Source organism: Gossypium hirsutum, chromosome D12 (assembly GCF_007990345.1).
Source record: "Gossypium hirsutum isolate 1008001.06 chromosome D12, Gossypium_hirsutum_v2.1, whole genome shotgun sequence".
Classification (NCBI taxonomy): domain Eukaryota; kingdom Viridiplantae; phylum Streptophyta; class Magnoliopsida; order Malvales; family Malvaceae; genus Gossypium; species Gossypium hirsutum.
Window position 1 is genome coordinate 8047016 of NC_053448.1, and position 12112 is coordinate 8059127.

A 12112-nucleotide genomic window follows, 5' to 3' on the forward strand; every position below is an offset into this window, starting at 1 on the left:
CCTTAATATAATCCCGTTGTAACACCCCTAACCTGTCTCCGTCGTCAGATTAGGGTTACAGAGGATTACAGTTCAATAAAAAACATTGTAACATTTTAACATTCAATAATTTAAATTATATAATAAATCATTCATACACATGCATATTATCCCTAAATCGAGCCCTCGAGGCTTTAAAAATAGCTTAGAAGCAAATCGAGACCAATTTGAAACCATTTGGAAAGTTTAGGAAAAAGTTGCAAAATTTGTAAAACAGGAGTCATATGGCTGTGCACTTCACATGGTTGAGACACACGCTCGTGTCTTACGCCACGTAACCCTTGAACTAGGGACACACGGCCATGTCCCAGCCTATGTCCTCACCCGTTTAACTCTCTGAGTAGGGTCACACGACCATGTCACATGCCCATGTGCCAGGCCGTGTAACTTACTGACTTGCACCTTAAGGATTTCATCAAATGATTCACGGTCGTGTTGCCAGGCCAAATGCCTCACATGACTGAGTCACACGCCTGTGTTTCAAGCCGTGTGGACCCAAATTTACCAAAAATAAGCCGTTTCCAAGACCATTCCATACATAAACATTTAGACCAATAATGCACACTTTCAAAGCATCAAAACCTCACCTAAACACACACACACACATATATATGCCATTCCCGATATCCTAATTTAACCAACCAATATGTCATTCAAAGGCACCACAATTAATATCCAAATATCGCATACATAAACAAGTTCATATGTCATATTTCGTGCATATAAATCTAGTCCATTTAGGTACTAAAACATACCACATTTAACCATTTCCAAACCATTTGAGACATACCATAATAGCCTCATACTGTTATGTACCTAAAACACATCACAATTGACCAGTTTCAAGCCAACAAATCTTACCAACAAGCCATACACCTTCATTTTCAAAAATGACCAAAAGGACTTACCTAAACAAACATTATAAGTCCATAAACCACACAGAAACATCAAGGCAGAAACATGCTCAATTACCATTTTCAAACTATCATCAACATGCCAAGAGAGCTTTATAAACAAGCATTATAAAGTTACCAAAACAACATAACTTGGTAAGGGATCAAAATGTACCAAACCAATATAGCTTTCCAAAGCTTATACCTGCCAAGACATCATTAGCACATTCACCATAATAACATTACAAGCACCCTATTCATGCCATTATAAACCTTAGCCAAATTACTCAACAATTATCGAATTGGCCACTGGATAGTATGATAGACCTCCAACGAAATTCCAACCGATTGAGCTTTCGATAATCTATAAAACAAAGAAAAATAACTACGTAAGTAATGAATTCTTAGTAAGCTCATAAAAACTTTAAACATAACATACCATTTCAATAATGAAATTTATGGAATAATTATAAACCTTTACCAATGCCATAAGCTTAATAAAAGCCTATATAACACCATCAAACTCACAAGTTAGTATACTTGTTCATGATACATATGAAATCAACCATATATAAACATAACATTTAATTTATCGTCATATACGATCATGATTCATTCCATTTTCTTACTTACCGTTTCTAATACCATGAGTTTAATATCGCCCTATTCTAGCATCATCATGCTCACATGTTAGTAGATTCATTGACAATCATATAAGCTTATTTATACCATAAGTAGATTTTATAAGATACATGATATAAGCATCAACCTTTTCATATAGTTATGAACCGTTCCATTAAGTCACTTACTATTCTATTCATTTTCTTACTCGTTGAACCATCTAGAATTACATCAGATACTTGGGAAAGCTCACACAAAGTGTCCCTTTACATATAATCATAACCTTTCATTTATATCATTATTCACATGAGCTGTGAAATGGGTTTGCTTACATGAGCTGTGGGTCAGAATGTAAGCTACACGATACTGCTCACATGAGCTGTGGAGAATTCACAACAAATACAGGACCTCAGCCATCGGTAGGACATTCAAGACCAGCACCTGAAACATGAAATCCCTAATGACATGTCTTTTGTATCCTAAGAATTCTTAAGGTTCAACCGGGACTCGATATCCGTCAATTTGTCATAATGTGGATACATTCACATATATATATTAATTCTTTTACATTAAAAACAAAACAGTAAGCATTTAATTTAATTAACATTATAATGATTATAGTTCATACAAAATTGCCTCACTAATTGTAGCAATGACTAAGTACAGGGGCTATTTGAAATTTTTTCTCTTCTCCTCGATTTTCCTCTCGTTCTTGATCTCAAAATCTCAAGCATGCATGGAGAAGAGTTGGCGGAACCCTAGCTATCATCAATGAATTTTCTTCCCGCCTTCAATCGGTTGAAAACCAAAATAAAAGATGAAGACATGTTTTAATTTTATTTTTTTAAATTACTTACTAAATAACTATTTTAACATTTATAAATTAGCTAATCCACACCTTGAAACCGTACACTAGTATAAACAAGGTATATTTACCTTTTAAAACCCTTAACTTATGGTTCTTTACCCAATTAATGTGAGTAAGCTAATAGCGATAAACTTTTGCATCATTTACAATTTATTCCTTTTTAATTAATAAACTATCTAAACATTAAAATTTTTTAACTAAATTTTAATACAACCTTAATAACATTTCGTAAATATTTAATAAAATACTTACAACTCGATTTATAAAAATGAGGTCCCGATACCTCATTTTCTAAAATCACTTAACTTTAGGGTCATACCACTTGAACATAATTATTCATTCAAATAACATAAATTGCCAATTAAAAATTTATTTTAATATCATATTTGACTCGTAAATATTAAATAATAACATTTACGAACTTACTCGTCAAATTTGTGACCTCGAAACCACTATTTCTGACACCACTAGAAAACGGGCTGTTACATCTGTGACATGAAATAAATAATAAAATAATAATTCACTGATCGAAATTGTGGTGTTGACCACTATTTCTAACATCACTAAAAACAAGTTGTTACAACGTCTCTATGTTCAGATGGTACATGTCTGATCCATATCATATTATGCTTATTGAAGAGATTGAGGTGAGACCAGATTTGACTTTCGAGAAGGATCTAGTACAGATTCTGGATCGAGATGTAAAGGTCTGAAGAAAGAAGACTATTCCATTGGTTAAGGTTCTGTGGCAGAATCATGGTACAGAGGAAGCCACATGAGAACGAGAGGACTCGACTCGACACCAATACCATATCTGATTGACTCAAGTAAATTTCAAGGCCGAAATTTCTTTAAAGAGGGGAGAGTTATAACACCCCAAAATTTGTGTTTTTGAATTGTTAGAATTTGTGAAGTGAATTATTTGGTTCAGTGGTTAAGCGTTGTGCTTGTATGTGTGAGGTTTTGGGTTCGAGTCATTTTCCTTAAACTTTTTCTATTTTTGTCCCAACCCTTATCCTTGAACATCTGCCTTATATTTAATTTTCGCTCAACTGATGACAAGAATGAGCCTGTTGGTTTAGTGGCAAGGCTTTAGTTTACCTAAAGGTCTTGTGTTTGAATCCTTGCGCATATAAAACGAAAATATTTCTGCAATTTCCTACATGTACCCCATGTGGTAGTGTCTGGGTTAAATTCAAACTCCTGGGTAAGCTGACAAGTTGTTCAAAAATTGGATTAGATAGGATTTTATCATATTTTTTTTAAAAATAATAATAAAGAAATTTCCCCAAAAATCTCTCCTATTTTTGACGTCCATTTTTTCCACCATTCCTCTTTTTTCATTTTCTTTGTACTCTCCCTAATTTCCACAATCGTTTCTTTACTTTTGGTTTTCATCATTTTGTTTGTCTTTTCACTTGTTACTTTTTGTTCCTATATCCCATAATTCTAACATTTTAGTTCTTGTTCTTGCCAATTTTTTTTACATTTCATTCCCTAGTTTCCGTGTTGGTCATGTGTAGCTAGGGAGTTCCGGTGTGGTAAGCAAAGTTCTTTATTAGTATCATTCGTTTATTGCGTAAGTGCATTGTTATTGGTTTCATGTAAGATATTTGACTATTTTATGTGGGTAGGTTTAATTATTTTGAAATCATGCTTTTAGGTGAGAATCTTGAGACAAACACTCCTTCGGCGATTTAGTTTTTGTTGGAAGTTATAGTTTCTTTAAGGGTATGTGAACGAATGTCTTTTAAGGGCCAATTTTTGGTGTTTAAGGCTAAATGCTTAGCGTTCGTGGCCGAATTATTCATCGAATTTTGTATGTCATCATTAACTGTTTCAAGTAGAATGATGATTTTATGGTCTGGAAGTGTGCTATTGAGTCGAGGTTTAGAAACGACCAAGTGTGTAATGGAAATCCCAAAAAACTACGAAAGACACAAAGCCAAAAAGTGCACTGTCCACATCACATGGCCGTGTCGGCCACACGGGCTAGGCTAGTTTGGCCGAGTGGGCCACACGGGTGTGTGGGCCCAATTTTCCTTTTAAATTTTGGTTAGGGTCATAGTTGAAGTACGACTCGATGTTAGCTACTTTGTAGGGCCTGTTGTGTGTTTCGTTTTACTTCTTATGTGATGTCTGTGATATGAATAATGCATGTGTAATTACTGCAAGTATTCCAATAATGTGAAATTCATTTTTGATCAGTAATCTGGTAATTTTGTTAGCATGTTCTGATTACTCAAACCATGACTCATCTATATGCATCTGAGTACGTATTATGTTCTACATGTGCATTAGGGTGGGATAATAATGTGACGGAGGAAGTGTTGGCAGTTTAATGATCTATCTTATCTGGTGGTTTAGACCACATATCTATTCTAGTGGCTTGACCACACTTATCTAATCCTGGCGGATTACCGTACAATTTCTGGTAGCTTGACTGCGCAATTATGAAAAGTGACATACGCTCACTTATAGGTGTGTAGGGTTGGATGAATATTTATTACCCTAATTGGTGTGTGGGGATGGACAGAGATGGTGTGTAGCAAATGGGGGTAGGATCTAAATCTGTATCTATTTATACATTTGTAACTAAATTTGTATCTGCATCTGAAATCGAATTTGAATTTGAATTTGTAACTATTTTTCTATTATTTTGATTTTTGTTCTGTTAGTTTCAGTTGAGTTACACACTAAGCTCGTTATCTCACCCTTTGTTTTTATTCTCTAAGGTAATTAACAAATATAACAACCTATTTTTTAGTGGTGTCAAAAATAGTGGTTTCGAGGCCACATATCTGACAAGTGAGTTCATAAATATTATTATTTAATATTTACAAGTCAAATATGGTATTAAAATAAATTTTGAACTGGTAATTTATGCTATTTGAGAGAACAATTAGGTTCAAGTGTTATGACCCTAAAATCAAGTGGTTTTAAAGAATAAGGTATCAGGACCTCATTTTTATAAATCGAGCTGTAAATATTTTAATAAATATTTACGGAGTATTATTAAGGTTGTATTAAATTTTCGTTAAGAAATTTTAATGTTTAGATAGTTAATTAATTAAAAAGGACTAAATTGTAAAAGGTATAAAATATAGTAATTATAAAATTTAGATAATCAAATGGCTTAATTAATAAATGAGAAAGGACCTAAGTGGTAATTTAACCATATTCAATATGTTGGACGGCATATTGAAATGAAAAATGATAAAAAGAATGGTATGTATAATGGTAAAATTGTAAAGAAGTTAAAATTTAATGAAACAAATTGAAACATTAATCAAATTCTCTTCATTTTTCTTCGACCTTTGGCCAAAAGCACCATTTTTTACTTAAGGAGTTTTGGTTACTTCTTGGCTTTGTATGGGAGGTAAAATTGATTCGTTTTCTTGTAATTTTTATGTTTTTTATATCATTGCAACTAGGTCCAGCTAGCTCGTACCTTCGTTTTTGAATCTATTAAAGATTTTGAATGTTACCATTGACGAATCTTTGTGATTTTAGATGTTAAATGATGAATTTGAAGTATTAGTTATTTATAAGTATTTTTAAGTAATTTTTAATGATTTAAATGTTTAGGGATTAAATTGCTAAAGTAATAATAAGTCAAGGACTTGATGTGAAATTGTTACAAATATGGGCTGTAATGGAAGCTATTAACATTCGGGTGGTATGAGTTTTCAATAAAATTAGTTTATTTGCATGATTAGGAAATATGGACTAAATTGAATAAAAATAAAAAAGTTGAGGGTAATTTTGTAAAAATATCAAAAAAGACTTAATTGCATAAAATGAATTGGATTTTTTATTTGAATTAATGAATTGAAAATCGAGGAGAAGAGAAAATTACCAAATAGCCCATATACTTAGTCATTGCTACAAATTAGTCAAGTAAGTTCATGCAGTTTAAAGTTTAGCATATCTATGATATATTAGATGATATGAAATAGTATGATTATAAAAGTGTAAGTTATTTGAGAAAAATTTTTGAAATTCATTATTTGGATCGAATTAAACGTGGGGTAAAGTACAATAGAGATATGATGTGTTATAGGGGATTGGAGTGGAGGTTGTTGTGGAAACTGTTTTCCCGAATGGACCGAGGTTTAGCATTTTTTGTGAACTCTCGTGTTATACTATTTGTTTTGGTGTGTTTCAGATGGATAGCTCTTATGAGCATTGGTGTGTTTTAGATAGATTAGCTCTTATGAGCATCTGGTATGTTTCGGTTGGATTATCGATGTACTTGTATCCGTAATTCGTTCATCGGATTGTAAATTTTGGTAAGGTAACTTGTTTAGTGATTTTGATGGACTTATCATATACTCGAGTTTGAATTGAATGTTACAATTCACCGGTTGAGATTGTGGATGACAGGAACACGTATGGTTGATTTTTATGTTATGTTTTGTACTATGCAAATGAAACTGGTAAGAAAAGGGAATGAAATGGTAAGTTCATAACTGAGATATAATATGATGATATAAAAGGATTTATGAGTTAAATGTTGTACTTATATATGAGAAATCTACTTATGCTATGAATGAATTTACCTATATCATGGATAAATACACTAAGTCGTGAATTGATAATGTTGTTTAGACTTATGTTAAACAATTGGAATGGAATGGAAAGTAAGTATAAGTAAGTGGAATGGTTCATAATCTTATGAAAAGGTTGATGATTGCGTAATGTGTCTTATAAAATCCTATTATGTTATGAATGAAAAATATACGTGATGTTGATGGACTTACTCATTTGCAAGTTGATGGTTATATAATTTTATAAATCTTATGGCATTGATATAGGTTTATATTTATCCTATAAATTTCATTATTGAAATGGATTATTATGTTTAAAGTTTATACGAGCTTACTAAGCATTCATTGCTTACGTAATTATTTTTCCTTTACTTTACATATTATTAGAAGTTCAATCGGTTGGAAGTTCATCGGAGATCTATCACACTATCCAGAGGAAAAATCGACAGTTTTTGAGTAATTTGGTTACGGTTTATAATGGCATGTATAGGACGATTTGTAATGGTATTATAGTGCGTGTGTTAATGATGTTTTGGTATGTGTAAGCTTTGGAAAGCTATATTGGTTTGGTACACCTTGATACATTACCAAGTTATGTGATGTTGATTACTTTAATGTGCTTGTTGACATGATACACTTGGCATATTGATGATAGTTTGAAAATGGTTTGAAAGTGATTTGGTAAGTATACGTTATGTAAGTTAACTCTGTTGGTATATTTGATGCCTTGTTAGTTTGTCATTGTGACTACATCATGTTGCATGTTTTGTAATGGAATAGTAACGGTCATATTTGTGGTATGATTTGTTAGAAGTTGAATTAGGTTTGATGATGGAAATGTGATCAAATAAATGCATGTTTAGGTAAGTTTAAATGTTTGTATTTGAGGTGCCTTGATTGGCATATTGATTGGTTGATTGATTTGGGACCATTAAATTGGTCATTATATGTATGTAGAGGTGTTCATGGACAGGGCAACCTGGCCCGGCCCTGCCCGACGGCCCGCCCGAAATATGGGAGGGTTTGGGTAAAAATATAGGCTCGAAATATGGGCTTGGGCAAAAAACGAGGCCCGTTTAAAAAATGAGCCAGGCCTCGGGCAAAATTTTTTGGGCCCGGGCCCAGCTCGGCCCGAATATAATATATATTTTTTAAATTTTTTTTTAAATTTTTTTAAACACATTTCTTTCCCGTGAATGTGAATCCCGTCCCCCCTCCACTCCCAGGCCATTTCCCCTATTTCCCTCTTCTACAAATCCCTAGCCCTCCATTTTTTTTCTCAACCTTCACCTTCAACTCCGGCAGTAGTCCTCCACCACCGGTCCACCTCCAATCATTTTTCTTTCCAAAATCAAAGGTTAGTTTTCTTTATTTTTTCTTTCTCTGATATTTACTATAAATATAAGTTTGATCTATTGTAGTTGCTGTAAATATAAGTTTGTTTTATTTTTTCTTTCTCTGATATCGCAGTAGTGTATGAATAATGATTTTGTTTTACTTTTCCCCCCGGTATCCATAACCTAACCTTAATATTTGTTAAGACTTAGGGTTAAAAGAAGGGGAATGGGTGTAGAATAACCCTTCCAGTCTTAACATTAGACTTGCTATTTCACCTGTGCTTCGGTTGCCCTATAAATTTAAATATTTATGTATTTTCATGTTTTTCTCATATATTCTGGTGTATCGAAGGCATCAATTAGAAATTGGAAGGATATAGGTTAGGTATTCTAAAATTACTAGTTTATTTCCAATTTGTTAAAATTGAATTTTCATTTAACTTGGATATTTTGATGAGAGTGATGATTATAAACGGTATTTAAATGAATCTAGCACTAGGAGTGAAAAGTCACAGTTGGACATTTATTTGGAAGAACCGGAGCTTGAGTTGAATAGTCAAATAGATGTTTTAGATTATTGGAGCAAAAGTTCAGTTCGATACAATGAGCTTTCATTATTGGCTAGTGATCTTTTGGCAATTCCAATATCGACTGTAGCTTCCGAATTAGCTTTTAGCATGGGTAAGAAAGTTATCACACCTTTGAGGAGTTCACTTAAGCCAAAAACGGTTCAAGCCGTTGTTTGCTTGGATGATTGGATGCGAGCTAAGGGATTTTTAGCAGGTAATTATTATTCTCATTTTATTGTTCGAATTTTATATTATTTTTTCATCAATTTGATTATCTAATTATTTATTCTTATTTAATGTTAGAAATTGGTTGCAAAAAGGACGATGAGGACGATGAGGATGATGATGTTTCTTCGGTAGCTTTTTAAGATAATTTCTTTCTAAATGTTTAAAATTTAATTTAGCTTAGAATTTATATTTGTTATGAAATTAAATATGTTGATGGATTAATGTATGAATATTATGGTTTGTTGCTTAATTTTCCAAAGTCATTTTGGACTTTGGAGGTATGTGTACTTGTGGGGTTTAACTTATGTTCTTATCTCAAAGATAGTTTGAAGAAAAATTAGAGATTGGGATTTATATAATGACTAGAATTAGTGAATGATAAAACTCAAAGTGATTTAATATGATTTAATATGTATATGTGATTTGAAGGGAAAGTTTTGAGTTCGCTATCTAATTCGCAAAGAGAAAAAAGTTGTTGAGCAAATATTTGTATGCTTTGCTTCTCCATTCAATTTCCGAACTTTTTTGGAGCTTAAAAGCAATAACAGAATATTTAATTTAATTATGTTATTATGCATAGATAATATGCTACTTATTGCCCAATGATAATATGTTGCTAGTCCTAATTACTTGTATAATCATTTTTATTTTTATTCTCTTTTTTTAAGAATTGATTGTTACCTAAATGTCACAATTGTGTAATTATATACAATTAAATAACATTTAAATTCAATTAGTTGGTAATTTTTTAAACAACTCTAGTGGACATGAGGTTCATTATTTATTAAGAATCAAAACTTAGAATATAATACTACATCAATTCTAACATAAATTTTATAGATAACATGAAAGCTATGCATTTTGTTCTTCAAATAAGTAATCTTATTTTATTTTTTTTCATTATATACAAAAAAAATATAATTTGATATTTGATATAATTTTAATAACAATTAATTTTAATATTAGTTTTCAGCAAAAAAAATCGGGCTGGGCCCGGGCTTCATATTCTTTCCACAGGCCGGGCCTGGGCAACATATTAAGCCCATATTCCAGGCCGGGCCGGGCCCGGGCCTAGGAAGCAAGCTAAAATTTTTTTGGGCTTGGCCCGGCCCGACCCATGAACACCTCTATATGTATGTTTTGGTAATGTTATGCTGCTTTGATAATAGGTCTTTAGGTTGATGCATGAGTTGATGTTGGAAATTGCTTGATTTTGGGAAAATTCATGTCCAGACGGCCTGAGACACAAACGTATGACCCAGTTGTGTGTCTCCTAGGTTTTATTGCATGCAAGTCAGACAGTTACACGGCCTAACACACGACTTGGTACACGAGCATGTGGGGCTATTTCGAATGTTACACGGTCTGAGATATGGACGTGTGACCCCTGTTTTGTAAATTGTTTCCAATTTAATCCCGAATCGCTTCTAAGGTAATTTTAAGACCTCGAGGGCTCAGTTAAGGGACAATATGTATGTGAATGATTGTTTTATTATGTTTTTATGATCATGTATGAAATGTATGTTTAAATGTTCCATTTGTACGGTAATGCTTCGTAACCCTATTCTGGTGACCGATATGGGTTAGGGGTGTTACAACAAACTTAAGATTGGATGGCGCGTAGTAGCTTAGGTTGGATTCTCTGTAATAAAAATATTTTAAAAAGGACTTAATGTTTAACATGGACTTTTTCAGACTTTTTGGATTGTAAACTATTTTGGACGTTATTTTTCGTTATTTATTTTTTTCGGATTTAGTAGTTAATATCTTTAATCTGCAAAATTATATGTTTTACAAACTGAGTCATGGTTTTCAGAGTTTAATAACTTAGAAACTTTCGCTGCAAAATGAAGTAATCACTGAAGTGTTTTTCTATACAAAATAAATAGTTTTTAACGAGTATTTTCCCTAAAATTGGAAAGCAATATGCCAAAATTGATTCTGTCAAAACTCACGATTTCGAATTCAATTTCTGGGTTAAAAACAAGTTATGTAATTCCTCAAGATCCGACCATAACGTCTAGGCTAAGTTTGGAGTGTTACAACATTTAGGGGTAGAGCTTAAAGGTGTAAATTTGGTTAAATGATTGCAACATGTTCCTAAATTTTGTGTATATATGGTTTAAATGGTATGAAATACTATAAATGCTAATGACCTTGATGAATTTAGGTATGTATAAGTTTGGAATGAATTGCACTAAATGGTTAGCTTATTGGTGATAATGCATTAGTATAATATTGAATTAGGTATTGAAGTGCATGAACTAATGCTAGGGAATGACATATATTGGCTGAATATGAATTGCTTGTGTTTGGTAGTTCAATTGAAAAGTTGTAGGTTGATTTTCATTTAGAAATTGCAGAAATAGTATGTAACATCACGACGTCAAATGGCTGTTGTCGTGACAAGATCAAGGCTCTAGGCCAAGGTGTGATGCCGAACTTGGTCTCCGTGATGAGGCTAAAATAGTATGTTATGTAGTGACGAGGAACCCCCTACAAATGGATATCAAGCTGAAGTTTTGTCAACATTACAATTTAGTCCTAATTGGACTTCGGGTTAGCATTAGAGCTTTCGTAAGCTCGTATAAGAATTGAGGATGATTTTATGTCATATCATGTGCTTATATTATTTGTATTTTCATGTTACTTGGTATTAATTGAATATGCTTTGACCGCAGTTGCTCTTGCAACGAGTGTAACACCTTGTATCTCGAATTTAGCGATCGGGTCGGATATAGGATGTTGTACATAAACATATGTTTGTTCGATGATTTTAAATTTGAATAATCATTTCTATTTGATAAACTTTCAAACAAGATGTTTTAAGTTGAAATGATCAAAAAAAATTAAAGATTTATTATTTGTACATGTTCTGGTAGCATATCCATCCTTACCGAACGTTGGGATAGGTGAAGGTTGTTCATGGAAAAATGTAATCATAAAAAATGCCATGGTATGTAACAGTCTTTTAGCTCCTCGTGACGGCTACCCTTTCTAGATTTTA

The 12112-nt window shown here is 32.7% G+C and overlaps 1 long non-coding RNA gene across 1 annotated transcript; it reads right to left on the reverse strand.

Moving 5' to 3' along the window:
- Nucleotides 1–988: 988 nt before the first annotated feature.
- On the reverse strand, nt 989–1945 carry LOC121224654 (uncharacterized). Its single transcript, XR_005922307.1, has 2 exons — nt 1886–1945; nt 989–1296 (listed from the first exon to the last, which is right to left on the reverse strand). It is a non-coding gene; the product is annotated as an uncharacterized lncRNA (long non-coding RNA).
- Between the last annotated feature and the right edge of the window lie 10167 nt (nt 1946–12112).